Consider the following 17,495-nt stretch of genomic DNA (forward strand, 5'->3'; position numbering starts at 1 on the left):
CTCCGTGCCCTTCTTTAAAAGCAAACCGGTTCTCAGCCCTACATGTGGAAGGGCGGGACCAAGAATATAGTAATCTTGTGAGTGACTCAGAGGAAGAAATGTTAGAGGAGGAGGGAGAGCAGCTCGATCCAGCTGATAGTGAAGAGTTAGAAGAGGCTGCGGCGGAGCACGTGGCAGACAGATATGGAGGGTGGCGCCCCCTAGGGGTGGGAGTACCGCAACAGCCAGGGAGAGGAAACGGAGCTGGCCCTCACCCGTCGGCCCCCCCCGCCGTGCCCGCTGGCAGGGAAGAGTCACTTTATTAAAGAAAATACCTGGTCGCAGCTGGCAGCTGCTTTCCCAGTTTTTGAGAATCCGATTACTGCTGAAAGAAATTTTGAGCCGGTTTCCTACTCCCAGCTTAAGGATTTAGTTGAGGCAGTCCGGACTTATGGAGTGACGGCTAATTATACCACTGCCTTGCTCCGAAGACTGACCTTCAATGCCATGACGCCCACGGACTGGTTTGAGGTAGCCCGTACCTGCCTTAATCATGGGCAGTACCTCGATCTCCGGTGTATTGTTCAAGACAAGGCTCAAGCCCAATACAGACAAAATGTCCGTGACGGGCACCCGGACTGGACCGTAGACATGCTTCTTGGGCAGGGAATCTACTCGGTAGACCAGACAGGATATCCCTTTGAAGTATACCGCCAGGTAAACGAGGTTTTTTACATGTCCTGGCGAGCCCTCCCAAACAAGGGAGAGGTGGCTGGCAATCTAACAAAAATCATGCAGGCCCCTAATGAGCCATTTTCTGATTTTGTTGCCCGTATGCTAGAGACAGCCGAGCGGGTGTTAGGAAATCTGGAAACAGCCATGCCATTTGTACAACAAATCATTTTTGAACAAAGCACCAAGGAATGTCAGAGGGCAATTACCCCAGTAAGAACCCAAAGCCTAGAAGCTTGGTTAAAAGCCTGCAGAGAAGTAGGTGGCCCCCTGACCAATGCGGGGCTGGCAGCTGCTGTCTTGTCGGCTGCCGGGGCCGCAAAAGATAGTAAAGGAAAAGGGTGTTTCCGGTGTGGTCAGTTGGGACATTTTAGACAGCAATGCCCACAAAATGGTGGTCCTGCACAAAACATACCCAGGCCGCCAAGGACTCCAGGAGTGTGTCCTCGTTGTAAAAAGGGAAAGCATTGGGTCAACGAATGCAGGTCAGTTAGAGACATCAATGGACATTTTATCCCCCAAATTACTCCAAACACTAATTCGGAACAGGAGCCAAAAAACGGAGAGAAGGGCCCTCGTCCCCAGGGCCCGAAAGTTTATGGGGCATTTCAGACTCTGGCTCCCGGACAGCACCTGCTACAACCCCCCAGCCAAGAAGAGCAACCTCAGGCTCCGCAGGGTTGGACCTCTGTGCCACCTCCGGACGGGTATTAACACAGCAGATGGGAGTCCAGATTGTGGAGACAGACATGACAGGACCCCTAGATGAAGGCACTGTAGGAATAGTTTTAGGACGCTCCTCCTCCACAATGAGAGGATTAATAATTTTCCCGGGAGTAATTGACCCTGACTATACGGGGACTATCAAGGTCCTCTGCCATGTCCCCCATGGAGTGGTGTCCATTTCTCCCGGGGATAGAATTGCACAGCTCCTGCTTTTGCCTTCTCTTCATGGCAACTTCCCTGCTAAGGAGATAGAGAGAGGAGATAAAGGGCTAGGCTCCACTGGAGTCGACCTTACATGCCTGTCCATAACTTTAGACCAAAGACCCATGTTAACTCTCCAAGTAGAAGGGAAAAGATTTGAGGGACTGGTGGATACAGGGGCAGATCGAAGCATCATCCAAAGAGGGGAGTGGCCAAAGCAATGGCCAACTCAGAAATCCTCCCAGACCTTGCAAGGGCTGGGCTATGCTGATGCCCCACAGTTAAGTGCAAAAGAATTGACTTGGAGAACAGACGAAGGCCAGGTTGGAAAAATGCAGCCATTTGTGGTAGACGTCCCTGTCAATCTTTGGGGAAGAGATGTGCAGCAACAGCTAAAGTTAACTTTAACTAATGATTATTCTGAGGCCAGTCAGAATATGATGAAACAGCAAGGATTTGTGCCAGCCTTGGGGCTTGGTCGGCGTCTCCAAGGACGCAAGGAGCCGATAGAGCCACTTCCTAAACAGGACAGGAAGGGTTTGGGTTTTTCTTAGGGGCCTCTGAAAACAAAGCTTCCACTGAAGGTGTGGTACCCATACCTTGGTTAACACAAAAGGCGGTGTGGGTTCCTCAGTGGCCCCTCTCTCGAAAAAAATTGGAAGCGGCTCAAACTCTTGTCCAGGAACAGCTGCAGCTGGGGCATGTTGAGCCTTCAGTGTCATCTTGGAATACCCCAATTTTTGTTATCAAAAAGGCCTCCGGAAAATGGAGATTATTACATGACCTTAGAGCAGTAAATGCCCAGATGCAAATTATGGGACCCATCCAAAGGGGACTTCCACTGCTGTCTGCGTTACCTAGGGAGTGGCCTATTCTGGCCTTAGACATTAAGGATTGCTTTTTTTCCATACCTCTTTATGAAAAGGATAGGGAGCGCTTTGCCTTTACTTTGCCCTTGGTTAATCATGAAACCCCGGATGCTCGCTATCAGTGGAAAGTTCTCCCCCAAGGGATGGCTAATAGCCCAACAATTTGTCAATTGTTCGTGGGGGCTGCATTAACCCCTGTTAGGGAAAAATTTCCAAAAGTACGGATTGTCCATTATATGGATGATATCTTGTTGGCTGCTCCCTCGGTAGAGACTCTTCATAAAGTGTTTGGGCAGGTAACGGAGACCTTAGCTAATAAAGGATTAATTATTGCCCCTGAGAAGGTTCAGCAGACTAGTGTTGTTCAATTTCTGGGAACCATTGTTTCCCCTACTGAGATTAAACCACAAAAACTTTCCATTCGAACTGGTCATCTTAAAACACTTAATGATTTTCAGCAATTGGCAGGAGATATTAATTGGATAAGGGGGTTTCTTAATCTCCCTCGGTCAGAGTTGTTACCTTTATTTGCTATTTTGGAGGGCGACCCTGAAGTCACCTCCTCTAGATCCCTGACACCTTTAGCACTAAATTCCCTACAAAAGGTTGAGGCAGCTTTGTCTAGGGCTCAACTTTCACGGGTTGATTTAAAATTACCTATTGATTTATGTATATTAAAAACAAAAAATTATCCCACGGGGGTTCTTTGGCAAAATGGCCCCTTATTGTGGCTCCACGGCAATTCTGTGGGAGCAAAAACTGTTCAATATTTTCCTGAATTAGTGGCTAAACAGGCAATTTTGGGTATGAAGTATTGTTTAATGCACTTTGCAAAAATTCCAGATAAATTAATTATTCCATACACCCGTGAGCAAGTTGAAATTTTAGCAGCCACAATGGATATGTGGGCAATTCTTGTTTGCTCATTTCCAAATGTAATTGATAATCATTATCCTAAGCATCCTCTGCTTGCCATAGTTAACAAAAATTTAGTGTATTTTCCTGTTGTCACTTCAAAGGAGCCCTTGGTTGATGCTCTAACCATCTTTACGGATGGATCAAAATCTGGACAAGGTGCCTTTTTTGTTCAAGGACACAAACAGCCGGTAGTCTTTAATTTTCGGCCGAATGTCCCACAGGCTGTTGAATGTTTAATTGTGCTTGAAGTTTTTAAAAGATTTGATCAACCTTTTAACTTATTTTCTGATTCATTATATGTTGTAAATGCCGTTGCTTCTCTTGAAGTTGCTGCTTCAGTTAAGCAGGCCAGTACAATTTCTAATGTTTTGTTACAGATTCAGTCCCTTATCTTAAACAGAAAACATCCTTTTTATATTGGACATATTCGTGCCCACTCTATGTTGCCGGGCCCGATGGCAAAGTGTAATGATTTGGTGGACCAGGCAACTCGGGCTATGGCTCTGGTTGCTGCTGATCCTGTAGAATTGGCAAAAGACTTTCATAGATTGTATCATGTACCTGCTAATACCCTTAGGAAAAGATATAATTTGTCCAGGCATGTGGCAAGAGATATTGTTAAAGCCTGTAAATCTTGTGTTACCTTTCTTCATCCTCCCCATGTGGGGGTAAACCCCAGGGGGTTGAGACCAAATGCCCTATGGCAAATGGATGTTACTCATCTGACGGAATTTGGTAAGTTGAAATATTTACATGTGTCTGTGGACACCTTTTCTGGTGTCATTCATGCCACACCTTTGGCAGGAGAAAAGGTTTCTCACGTCAGAATACACTGCTTAGAAGCTTGGGCAGCTTGGGGAAAGCCCCTTAGACTCAAGACGGATAATGGCCCTGCTTATACTTCCCATGGTTTTCGCGCCTTTTGCGCACAAATGCAGGTTGCCCACACCACCGGATTGCCCTACAATCCTCAAGGACAAGGTATAGTGGAAAGAGCTAATAGAAGCATAAAAGAAATGCTTCAAAAACAAAAAGGGGGAGTTGCTGAGTCCGCGTCCCCCAGGGAAAGACTTTCTCTTGCGCTCTTTACCCTTAATTTTTTAATTCTAAATGACAACGATCAGTCTGCCGCAGATCGGCATATGACAAGAGACTCCATGGATACTAAAGACATGGTTATGTGGAAGGATGTTATTAATAATAAATGGTATGGACCGGATCCGGTAATAACGAGATCCAGGGGAGCTGTTTGTGTTTTTCCACAGAGTCAAGAAGTACCTCACTGGGTGTCAACGAGACTGACCAGGCCAGTGGAGACTGCAGAAGAACCCCATCTTGAAGATGCCATCCACTCGTCTCCTGATACAGCTGATCTTCCTGCTGTTAGCAACAGTGCTAATAGCAATCCCTGTGATAGCTAAACCGATGATGCTGTGGGCTGTCACAATTTACTGACTGGATTGCCTCTGCGGTGTCCTTTGTCAAAGAGCGGGTGGGAGTCGGAATGTTTTTAGCCTGCTGCTTGGGAGGATGCGTGGTTTGCCTATGGTTGGTCTGTCGCCTTCGAGCCCAAACCAGAAGGGACAAGGTTGTTATCTTGCAAGCATTAGCCGCTTTGGAGAGTGGATCCTCACCCCAGATCTGGCTGTCGGCCCTAAGAGGCAGTTAAGCCTTACCATCCTGCATAGCCTTAGCACCCCGAGGGATCAGGGGATCCCATTGCACCGGGACAGGTATGCAATTTGCAATTTGGGACAGGGTGCAAGGCAAGTGCACTGCACTTGAGGAGATGGTTCTCATCTCCTCAAGAAGAGCATGCTGGGTTGCAAGTGGGTTGATGCCCAAGATCCCACCTCTGCAAAAAAGGCATCGGACGGGCCTGGTCATCACTGGGGAAGGCGCGCCCCTCAGGCGAAGGCCAGTGCAAGGTCCTCTCATTAATGTCTTAGACAGAGGCCCAACCTCTACTCTTACCTGTTGCCATAAAACAAAGAAGGGGGAACTGTAGGGAGCCGAGGCGAGACTCCGCCCACTCCCTTGCAGTTTTGAGGATTACCACTCCAGACGGTGCTTGGCGGGACGCCTGGGCTGTGCGCGTGCGCGAGCAAGGTAGTGTCCCCAGCCAATCCCATGACACCTGGTGACGGTAAAAGGCAGGCGACCAACAATAGAAAAGACCCGTGTTTGAATTCCCCATATAAGCGGCTGTATTTCGGGTGCATGCTCTCTCGCGCCCAAGCTCTCCTACAACTAAAAGGCTCTCCAATAAAGCGTGATCTGAGAAGACTCCTGGAGTGGTGGTCGTTTTTCCTCGCTGGTCGAGTAGACGGTCACTACAAGCAGGCACATAGCAGCTGTTGATTATGACAGAACATGGCATGATGAGGGCCGGGGGTCCCCCCAGGAACAAACTCCCACTACACTGCCTGGCTGTCCCCATTAGTAGTGGCTTTTGAGGTGACAGGCTGGGTGAAATGTCGCCATTGGCATCCTGTCTCTGCCCTCCCATCTTGGGAGAGCCCTAGGTGGTGAGGTACCTCATGACATTATTAATGCCGCTTTGCTAAAAATTTCACACACTCAGACAAATGCCTTATGGCATTTCCTGCTTTCCTGGGGCTCCACGGATGGAGAGAAAACGTCCCGAAATAGCAGCACGGTGCTGGTTGTCAAGGCAATGGGACCCTCCATCCAGCAGCGGGGACTACCAAACTGGGCTCCCGGAGGTGAGGGGCAGGGATGAAATAAATGACAAATGTGCCCAGGGCCCTCCAGAAGCCTCAGATCTTGGTTTTGTAAATCTAGGGTGGGCCTCCTCTCCACCCATGTGTCCCAGCAAACAGGGGTGGCCGGGGTCAGGTGGTGAAACCAGACAGACAAAGGAGGAGTATGCTGCCAAGTGCAGCGGGCAGTGTGGAGTTGGATATGGCTGTGCTTCTCGTAATCTCTAATGGGCTCATGGGTGTATATTCATGGCTAGGTGTTAGGGAATCCTTTGGCAACGGAAACTCTGTTTTGGGGATCCTGCAATGGTTTAGGAGTGTGGTGGGGCTATCAGAGCAAGGATAGAGTTGGCTGGAAAATGGGGAGTTATGGTTAGGGAGGCTGGGGTGTTATGGGTTGGGAACGTATGTGTTAGGTTGTGGGGTGGTGGTGCTTGCTCCTTGCCGGATCCCCGGGAGGAAGAGTTCCCCTTGGACACAGAGCAGGGAAGTGGCTCCACCGAGCATTGGAGGAAGTGAGCTTTCCTGGCTCTTTTCACCCCTGGAGTAGCACTTACGTTGAGTTTTCAAAACCTCGAACACCCATCCACACATGGCCCAGGAATGGAGTAGGTTCTTCATTCTTGAAGGCTGGCCTCCAGTCTGGACACACTGTGTACTCTTTCTTATGCATTTGAGACCCATTGTGTGCTCCTGGTTGTGTTAAGAAAGGCTTGGTCACTAGGCCCAGTGTGTGCTTTTGTGTGTGAAGGGCAGATTAGAACATCTACTGTGGTGTGTTTTTGGTTGAAGTAGGCACACTGTGTGCTCTTGGGTATATTATTCAGGGATAAGCCAATAGTCCTAGTGTGTGCTTGGGCATACTATGCCCTTGTGTGTCTTTGAATGTTTTATATTCACTGTGTGCTCTTGGGAAGTTCAGTTCATGTCAGCCAATAGACCTACTGTGTGCTCCTGGGTATGCTAGTCAAGGGTGGGTCAGTAGACCTACTGTGTGTTTTGGGGTGTATTAGGCAAGGTCAGATGGAACAAGTGAAGTTTTCACCACTAATAGGGCTTGCTTCCCAGGGGTCCACCTCGTCTTTCATTTTGGGGTAGACCAGCCTGCTCAAAACAAGAAGCAAAATACTGTTCTCTATCATGCAGGGAAGCCTCATCCAACTGTGTCTGGCCAACACCGAACTCCTTCTCTCAAGGCCACGGGTCAACCAGAAGGAGAGATCTGTGGGAAATTTGAATTGTGAGGTGTTTGGTGTGAATCTAACAAGTGAATTGGCAAGCATGAAGACCGCCCCCCCCCCAGCCTCAGCACGGAGATGCTGCAGGAAGAAATCTCAGCTGGGATTCATTTGCTCAGAAAGACAGAAGCCAGCCCAGGAGCCGGGATTGTGGTTCAGTCAGTGAGTTGGCCTGAGGTGATGGCTCTGTCGGCCAGGGTCCTCCACCCTCCTAGCGCAGCCTTGCTGACATTCTCCATTGGGTTTCTTGATGACATGATGCTGAGAGACCTGGGAAATGGCCAGTGTCACCCTGGGGACAGAGAGACACCCCCCACACTTTTGAGGCTTGGTTCTCAGTGAGGGTTATTTTTCTGGGGACCGTATCCAATGAGTTCAAGGCCGGGACTCAACACCTCCCCTCTGCTGTTGACTCACAGTAACAAATATGAGAGCTGGGCATGACATTTAAGGCCCAGTAGGGGACAGGGCCCGAAAGGAAATCATAATGAAATTGGGAGAGAAATGAGGAGAGGTGGAAATGAGCACAGAACCATAGGACATGACTCCCCCAAGCAGGTTTATGACTCAGAGAACCCCAAGTCTGCATTCATCTTCTCTAAGCCTTGTTTCTGGCTTGGAATCATGCATTCTACATAATAGGACCAGAAATCTGAGTATAGGCATCCCGCTCACTCACACACCTGCAAACCTTCATTGGAAATGGGGCAGAAAATGAGATGTGGGATTATCAGGACAAGTGTGGCCTCGTCCCCCCACACCTGTGTTCACCTTGAGGCAATCAGGAGAGTGGAAATCCCTGCTGTCCAATGTGACCCAGCCCTCCTTCCTTCCTGACAGGACTTGGGTTTGAATTCATGGCCTCTCACTTTCTGGGAAAGTACTTCACCACTCTCTGAATGGTCCTGGTGTTTTTTCTTTTCTTTTTTCTTCTTTGGGGCTGCTGGACTTGGAACTCAGGATTTTGCTCTTGCTTGGCTGGCACACTACTACATGAGCCATGTCTCTGGCCCCACTTTTTGCTGGTTATCCTGGAGATGCGGTTTTTCAGACTTTTCTGGTGAGGCAGATTTTGAACTGAAATCCTTTGACCTCAGCTTCCTGAGCAGTTGGGATGGCAGGAGTGTAATCTGAGCCAGGGCCTGACACTGAGTTTATACAGCTTTGCAGTCCTGTAGCCATGAGACGCAGAGACAGGGACAAGGTGCACTTCCACGTTGCTTTCCTGACGACCTTCACCCTCCATGCAAGAAGGACGATGGCATGGTGGGGTGCAAGCACCCTCCAAGTCCGTGTCCATGCTTGGCCTGGCCTGGCCTGTCCTGGCCACTGCTTCCACAAGGTTGGCTTCTAGGTTGGGAGGCCCAAGTGAATGGAGCTCCAAGATTCTTTGCTTTTATGTCTAAGAGGCTGTGACCCCCAGATCTTCCACAGCAGTGAGCAATGTTGCTTCTGGGATGCTGGGATGGGACACCCCCAATTCCTTCAGACAGACAGAAACCCTGCCTGCAGAATTCCTCATCTCCCTGGAAAAAGAATGAGGATGTAATTCTGGCCTCTTCACTTCCCATCGCTTTGAGGTAGGGGTGAATGACTGGGAGACTTGGTTGGCTTTCCACAGCCTTGTCTGGTGCTTGGGGAGGAGATGGAGCTGAACCCTGTGGGTACAGCCGCCCTACCTGACTGATGGACTTACAGCCACTTCCATGGCCACAACCACAGCCACAGCCAACTTTTACTCTCAAGGATCCACTGAGGCATGGATGGCCTCAGAGGCTCTACATGCTGACTGGAGCTGAGGACCAAGTGGGGTTACAGAATGATCTGGGCTCACCCTCCCTCTCACGTTGTCTGCCCACCTCCCCTCGTCCCAGCCCCTCAGACAGGACATATTTCAGCTCTGCAGCTTTCATCTGGAAGACTGTCAGGTCATTGTTCAGAGGAGTCACACCGTGGAAATCCTCCCTGCGTAAGCAGTGAGGTTGTGGAAGTGCATTTGTAGTGCAGTGTGTGCCTTCAGGGATGGTCACATTTTAGATCTAACTACCACATCTGTCCTCTGAGCTTGACTCACTCCACAGGCTACTTGTTTCCCTGAGAAAGACATAATATAATTCTTAATTTAATTCTATTGTATATATTTAATATATTTAATTCGTATATATTCATATATATGTACATATACTTTACTTCACATACACACACACACACACACACACACACACACACACACACACACACACACACACACACATATATATATATATATATATATATATATATATATGTGAGTAAGCATACAAACCTTGGAACAGTATATGTGCTTACTTTTATGTTCTAGTCCAACATGAAATTTAAATATGGATGGGTAACTTTCTTTTTCTCTTTTAAGTCTGAGACTGATACTAGAACCTGGCACTTTCCTCATTGACTGGCATTCTACCGATGGAGCCACAACTTCAACCCCTTATTGGTAAGTTTGACAACTTAATATGTTTAAAAACTTTTAGTTTGGAAAATCACCACCATAGACTAAACAAAAAAATAGCTTAGCAAGATCTGGGCTGTCATCCGTTTGTAGCATCCATCATAGAAAGCAAGTGTGATCATAATATATCAAGAGCATTTACAAATCAATAAGATGAAGGCTGATTACCTTTGTCAAAATAGTGGGTAAAAGACACAAATGGTAATTTGCAGTTTCCAAGATGTGGGAAAATATGTTTCCAACTAAGGAAATAAAAATGAAAACAAGATGCATTTACTATAAATTTGGTGTTCCCAAAGAGGCAGGGCCAACACTTCAAGCAAAGGCCAGCCTAAAGTGCATGGGGAAACTTGAGTTCACTGATGTTAGCTGGAACAAATGTTGTGGAGCATGAACAATGTCAAATCTCTGGACCCACATTAATCTCTAAATAAATTTTATTTTCTTGAGCCTTCCCTTCCTGTCTCCTTTAGGAAAAAATACTCAAACAGGAGATTTACAGCGAAGTAAATGGATGGCTTTTTTTTGCCTCCACATAGATTTTATTGTGCATCTGCAGTGGGGGTCGGGTCTGTATTAAAAGGAAAGATTTGTTTCTACCACTTCCTATATATGCAGTAATTGCAATTCTTTTTGACCAATTTGTAGAAAAATTGAAGTCAATGGCTAGGAATTTTCCCCCTTTTTATTTTTCTTTCCATTCCAAAATTACACCAGAACTTATTCTTGAGGTGTAGGTGTGTGTGTGTGTGTGTGTGTGTGTGTGTGTGTGTGTGTGTGTGTGTGTGTGTGCCAGCACTGGGGTTTGAACTCAGTGCCTCACACTTGCTAGACGTGGTGTTCTTCCACTTAAGCCAGTGGCCTCCAGCTCCTTTGTGCACTGCTTATTTTCCGGGTAGGGTCTCACTCTATGCCTGGCTTGGCCTGGCCTGGGTTGTCCTCCTGCACGTATTGCCTGTGTTGCTCGGGATGCCTAGTGTGTACCACCATGCCTAGCCATTGTGCTTCGTCTTTGGCTGGGATTACACATATTTGCACCACCACAGTCATCCACTGGTCAAGATGGGGGACTCAGACTCTTCTGTCCTGGTTTGTCTTGAAATGTGATCCTCTTGTTCCCACTTCCCAAGTAGCTGGAATAACAGGTGAGTCAGTCACCATGGTCAGCCCTGCGTATGCTTTTAAAAGATATTCAATTTCATAAAAAAAAAAACACACAAGACATTTATCCTCTGGCCTGTTTAAAAACTGACACCATGCCCTGTTTTCTCCTGATGCTGGTTTGTAGCCTCATCCTGAAACCGGCCAAGATCTTGGTTGCTCAGGCCAACCTTGGCCATGAACCACATTAGCATCTGGTCCTGTAAAGATGGCAAACTTCTTGTGTTTTAAAACACAACAGAGAAGAGCGCTCCCTGTCCCTGTGTTCCCACCTGCCACAGGCAGGAACATTTGCTCCTCGAGAGTCTTTTGTGGCTCAGTTCCCAGGGACACATTCAGGCAGGCAGGCAAGCTTCAGAGCTGAAAAGTACACATCCTTGTTCAGGAGAAGTGCCGGAGGTTAGGAAGCGCCCCCACTTAAAGAAGGGAACAGAAGATAGAAGGCAGAGGACTGACTGGGTTTGCCATCGTTCTCTCCCTGTCAGCAGAGACACAGGATGCACTTCAGTCGGATTGGCTGCAGAGGCAAATGCTCTATTTCTCACTCAGCTTTCCTCAAACATTTTAAACTTTTTGGTTGGAAATAAGAAACGTGAACTCAGAGACTAGGTCCTGTCTCTGCCCGAGGCAAGTGCTCTACCACTTGAGCCACAGCTAATTGGAGATAAGTGCCTGGGCTGGCTTTGAACCAAGGTCCTCAGATCTTAGCCTCCTGAGTAGCTGGGATGCCAGGTGTGAGGTACAAGCACCCAGCAGCCATCTTCACTGCATTGCTCTGTTCTTTAGGCACAGATTATACAGGACGATGTAGTGAAGAGCTCACAGTACAAATCACACTTCTTCCTTGTTATCTTCTTAAAGCTCTTACAAACACACAGGTTCTGGGCTAGGTGTGGTGACATATAGCTGTAGTCTCAGCTACTCAGAAGGTAGAGACAGGAGGATCTTCAGTGTGAGGCCAGCAGGGGTAAATGGCACACTGGCAGTTATGAGTTATTTGTTTTATTGGTATAGCTATGTTGAATTCCTTCCTTCCTCCCTCCTTCCCTCCCTACCTCCCTTCCTCCCTCCCTCCCTCCCTCCCTCCCTCCCTCCCTCCCTCCCTTCCTTCCTTCCTTCCTCTCTTCCTTTCTTCTTTCCTTCCTTCCTTCCTTCCTTCCTTCCTTCCTTCCTTCCTTCCTTCCTTCCTTCCTTCCTTCCTTCCTTCCTTCTTTCTTCTCTCTTTCTCTCTACTCAGTTATGGGCCTTGACTGTCCCTTAGCTCTTCAGCTCAAGATGAGTACTCTAACACTTGTGCCATAGCACCACGTCCAGTTTTCTGGAGATTCACTTGAGATAAGAGTCTCAAGGACTTTCTTGCCCTGGCTGGATTTGAACCTCGATCCTCAGATGTGAGCCTTCTGAGTGGCTAGGATTACAGGTGTGAAATACCACCACCCAGATTCTTGAGTTTATTTCTCATTTCCCCTAAGCAATTGATTAAAACACATTTTCCTTCAGGAAGTTAGGATCCCTCTCTTGAAGTTCCTATCTCTCTTACACTGAAAAACCACCATGTTGATCTGGTCAGAGTCTGATGTTGCTCTTTACAGACACACGGTGGCGCTGTTGACCTTACGTCCACCTCTCAGGCTGGGCAGGCCCAAAGTCCCAGGGATACCATGGGAAGCATCTGAGGACCAGCCAGAGCTCTGTCCCCATGAATGGTGTCATAGCCCTTGTGGTTCAGCCATTTCCACAAGTGGCACAGTTGGAGCACAGCTGTCTTGGAGCAAGCCTTTCAGGTCCACATCTATCCCCACGCTCAGAGAAGGCCCTGGGCCTCTTCTATCCCCCTAGCTCTCCTGACCTCTGGGTCAAGGTGGGGGGGGTCAGCCCCTGGAGGACTTTGGTGACCACCTGGGTCTCTCTAGCACGTGGTTCTGAGCATGGGACACTTGCTGGCCTGGCTTGTGTTCTTCTGGCAATGAACGGGGCTCTGTTCTTCCTTGCATTTCCAGCAAGCAGTAGAAGGACTGTTGGGAGCCTGGAAAGCCTCCACAATGCCTGGGGATAGGAGCATGCCTGGGCCCTGGCAAAGCCCAGCCTGCAGGCCCATCTTGGCTTGGACGCTCTGAGTCTGTCAATTTAACTCTCCACACTGCTGCCATTGATTTTTATGTCTCTACACTAATTAGACGTGTTATCACTAATCTTTCGTAATCACCACAAGGAGCTTGTGGAAAGTCTCTGAGATTTCAATCTACATTAAAAATAAGAAACATTATCACCTCTGGGAAAATGAAGAAAAAAGCACATGTAATTTTAATGTTTAAATCAATAAAGCTATCCGGCTTCTCTTTTGTGCTGGTATCAGAGGAATTTATAAATATCCCATTCAAAGTTCTTCCTGTCCCTCTGATTCCCCAGGGCTGAGGGCTGACTTTTGGTGTCAGATGGAAGCTAAGCAGATGAATGTCAAGAGCACACTCTTGTGGGGGGGCTGGGATGGACTTGGGGGTGGACAGGGGCGGGGAGGTGTTCTCACTCCTTTATTTTGATTTCTGTTGATTCTTATTCAAAAAGCCTTTGAAAGGCGAGAAAGGAGGAGAGAAAAATCCTTTCTTCTTTAATTAATCTGTCTTTCCAATTGTTAGATCACCAAGTTTGATTGCCAAACAACTGACCTGCCCCAGGCAGATTAGATCATGTAGGTCCAGACAGGGAGGGAGAGGTAACCAGCATGCTAACCAAGGATCCTGCCTTTGGGAATGTGGAGAAAAGAGATGATGTTCAAATGCAGAGAAGCAGAAGCAACTCCAGCACATTCTCTCTCGAACAATGGGAATGAGAATGTATAGATACGGAAGAGAGAGGAGCTTGTTTTTAATGTGCTGTAGATATGACAGGCTGTAATTTGGAACATCTCTGATCAGAAACAGAGGTGACATGTAGCCAGGTACGGGGGGGGGGAGGCAGAGAAGGCAAACACATTCTCTCTGCCCCAGCCAGGCTGGCACAGGCCATGGAGACAGCTGGTGCCCACTGGGTGCTGTTGTGTGCCACAACTGCAGAGGCAGGCTGTGTTCGCAAAACTCCAGTGTGTGTGGGGGAACTGTAGTCAGCTCGAAGTGAGACAGCTGGGGAAGAATACGCTGATCCACTCTCCCTGCTTGCCAGGGAGCTCCCAGCTCATATCTGGTGAGACCTCAGCTGCTGACTTGGTGGCAGGAGGGTGAGGTTTGTGGTGTGCTCCTAGTTTGTCTGGAGATGAGAGGCAGCTGTTGTGAGGATGGGGCCTTCCTGAGGCTCCCAGGAAGGAATTCCTGGCTTTCTAAAGAGAGAACAGACCTGGGCTGGCATACTTGCTCTGCTTTGCTATGTGCAGTGAGGAAAATGATGGAGAAAAACACATTCAAGAGGTTATTATAGAGACAGTGAGTCAGCTGCAGGGAACGCGGGCCTGGCTGAGATTTTTCAGGTCGGGATCAGGTGAACCGTCCCTCACTGAGTGTAAACTGATAGGAAGCTTGATAGACAGGTAGAACTTACGCCCCTGGTGTGCAACTGCGCATGCCCAAGTTTGCTGTGACTGCTCATGTGCAGTTAGTAGAGCTAGACTGGCCTCCTGCCAAGGCTTCCGGACACCAAGAGGCCTAGGGGTCACTGTAGGTCACTGTCCTGTGTTTGCACTGGGGCCTAGGGGCCACTGCAGTTCACCATCCTATCCCACACTGGTGAGGGGCTCTGCTTCTTCGGGGAACCCTGGCCAAGGGGACTAGGGACCAGGCCGTGTAGCCTCAGGAATCCCGGCTCCCTTTTGATGGGCCCTTTGCTGGCCATGTACACTTTTCACTGGTACTGGGCTGTGTCCTCTGGAGAGGTCTCTCCCTTGTCCTAGCCTCTCCCCTGCCATGGAAGACCGGCCTTTGTCCCCACCCTCCAGAGTCTCTGTCAAGAGTCAGTGAGGTTGCAGACACCAACCCTAGCACTGGGGTGGACAGAGCAGGTGTATCCCCTGTTGTGACCAGGAATGCTGACCTGCCCAGGAGCTCAGCACATGGTACTCCTGTACCTCACCACTGCCTCATGCACTCCTCCCAAATCCAGGGGGATTTCTTCTCAGAAAGGGGGATTTTCTGGATTCAAGGTTTCTAGACACCTTTGTCATCTAAATGCGGATTTATGGACAGAAAAGGCAAAAGAGGTGATAAAACCAAATTTTCTATCTCTCCCTTTCACTCCTTCCTTTCTTCTTTGGCCTGGGATTTGAACTCGGGTCTTTGAGCTCGCTAGGCTGGCACTCTACTACTTGTGCCACATGCCCAGTGCTTTCTGCTTTCATGACTTTTTCTATAGGGTGAAGTTTCCATATTGTCAATGATTGTGTGGCCAACAAGACCAGTTCATTCACCCATTCACACGCCAACAGTGGTCTTCAGGAGGAAAGGAAATGCTAAAAAAAATAATAAAAATACACAAAGTTTTTTGCCTTTTGTTTTAGCCGTATATCTGAGCAGATTATCGTGGCTTTGGGTTTTCACCAATTGTGATCAAATTTTGGACAAAAAGCAGCTAAGCAGGGGGTGGCTGTAATTGGACGCTGGTGGCAAGCTCTACTGTCTCATTTCTGGGCCTGTGATGAGGGCTATGTTGGGGCCAAGCTGAGCTGCGCACTGCCTGGCAGCCAAGAAGTAGAGGCAGACAAGTTGTTTCTGGGAAAAAGACCCACGCTGGGAGGATACTCCACAGTGACTGCGCCCTCCTCCAACAGGGCTTCAGTTCCAGTGTCCACTCATGAGTGTTACCCAGGGATAAATATGAGAGCTTATGACTAAGTCAGCTCTCAAAACCCTATCGTCCAGAACCAGGCCTTTGTCCCATGAGCCTCTGGGGGCGTCTTTGGTTCAGACCCTGATAATAGCATTGGAACAGCAAATCTAAATCCCAGCAGCGGTCCTGGGAGAGGGCTGTGTGGTTATGTCTCAAAGTCAGGAGCCTCCTTGGCAGAATGAGTATCAGTCCTGGGCGACTGAGCAGAGGTTTGAACCCAGTGCTGCCCAAAACCAGCACAGTGTTTCTCCTGGCAGATCTCCCCAAACTACTGTCAGAGTGGATGTTTCTAGAATCTTCGATGAGGCAGCATGTGGCCCTGAGCCTTGCATGGAGCCCTCTTGGGAAATACTGCCTCCAAGCCCAGAGGGACGGGTTATCGTCAAATGAGCTGTCCATACCAAGAGGAAATTAGAGAGAGATGTAGAGCAATTTTGCAGTGCTCTTGCTCTGCTGACAGCTGTGTATGCAGCTGGCAACGCATAAGGAGGATTTATTAGAAGACGTCATATTTGGTTAAGTACTTTGTATTAAGATGAGTGTTTCCCTCATACAATGGGTTTCCAACCATTTCCAGGTATTTTTTTTAACTCCTTGCATTTCACCGAGGCTGAATTAATTACAACAATTACCAGTCAGAAAACCCATACTGCCCAATTATCATGTAATTCATTTTCGCAGATCACTGTGAGTTTGGATAAAAAGTGGAAGACTTTTAGAAACTGCTGTACTTTCCTCTACAAACCTTACTGTTGTGCTCCATAGTTCTAGGGTGGCTTGAAGATGAGCTAAAGGCATGGCCTTTGTTAGAGTCGTGGCTTCAGTGGATAATATGGCATTAGTAGAAGTGTGGCTTCAGCAGAAGGTGTGGCTTCAACAGGAGGTGTGGCCTCAGCTGTAGGTATAGCCTCAGCAGGAGGTATGGATTCAGCTGGGGGTGTGGCTTCAGCAGGGGGTGTGGTCTCAGCTGTAGGTATGGCTTCGGCAGGAGGTGTGGCTTCAGCTAGGGGTGTGGCTTCAGCAGGAGGTGTGGCTTCAGCTGAGGTGTGGCTTCAGCAAGGTGTATGGCCTCAGCAGTGGTATAACTTCAGCAGGTGTGGCTTTAGCAGGAAGCACTCCTTGTGGCATCCAGCCAGGTTCGAATCCAGTTGTTGCAGCCTTAGGCAGATATGGAATCTTTCTGTACCTGTCTTTGCTCATGTGTAAATAGGTGAGTGCATGTGTCTTTGTTTTATGGGGACAAGGATAAGCCAGTGTAGCTGGTGCCCCAGAATGGCCAGTGAGCAGTGAGCACCTGTTGGTGCTGGCTGTAACCTTCCTGCAGGCTCACACAGCTAGCTAGCTAGCTCAGACATTCCAACACCTCATGGAAGGACACTCCAGGCTGCCTTAAAGGTCCTGGATGCAGGCAACTGTACTTGGCCCAGTCGTCCCCCTGTCCTTTCCAGCCAGAGGGAGTGTTGCAGTTTCTGGCTATGCATGTGGGGGACCCAGTCATTTTGCTGTAGGCTGACACAAATGAGAGCCACCAAGTGGTGTCTCCATTGGAGTTCTTAATCTCCCTCTTTCTACCTGTCTCAGTGTGGTCAGACGTAAAACTCATTGGCCTGGGGCCAGCAGCACGGCTGACCCAAAATGGAATTAAACC

The sequence above is a fragment of the Dipodomys merriami genome, unplaced genomic scaffold, assembly GCF_024711535.1.
Source record: "Dipodomys merriami isolate MVZ:Mamm:240054 unplaced genomic scaffold, mDipMer1.0.p SCAF_196, whole genome shotgun sequence".
Classification (NCBI taxonomy): Eukaryota; Metazoa; Chordata; class Mammalia; order Rodentia; family Heteromyidae; genus Dipodomys; species Dipodomys merriami.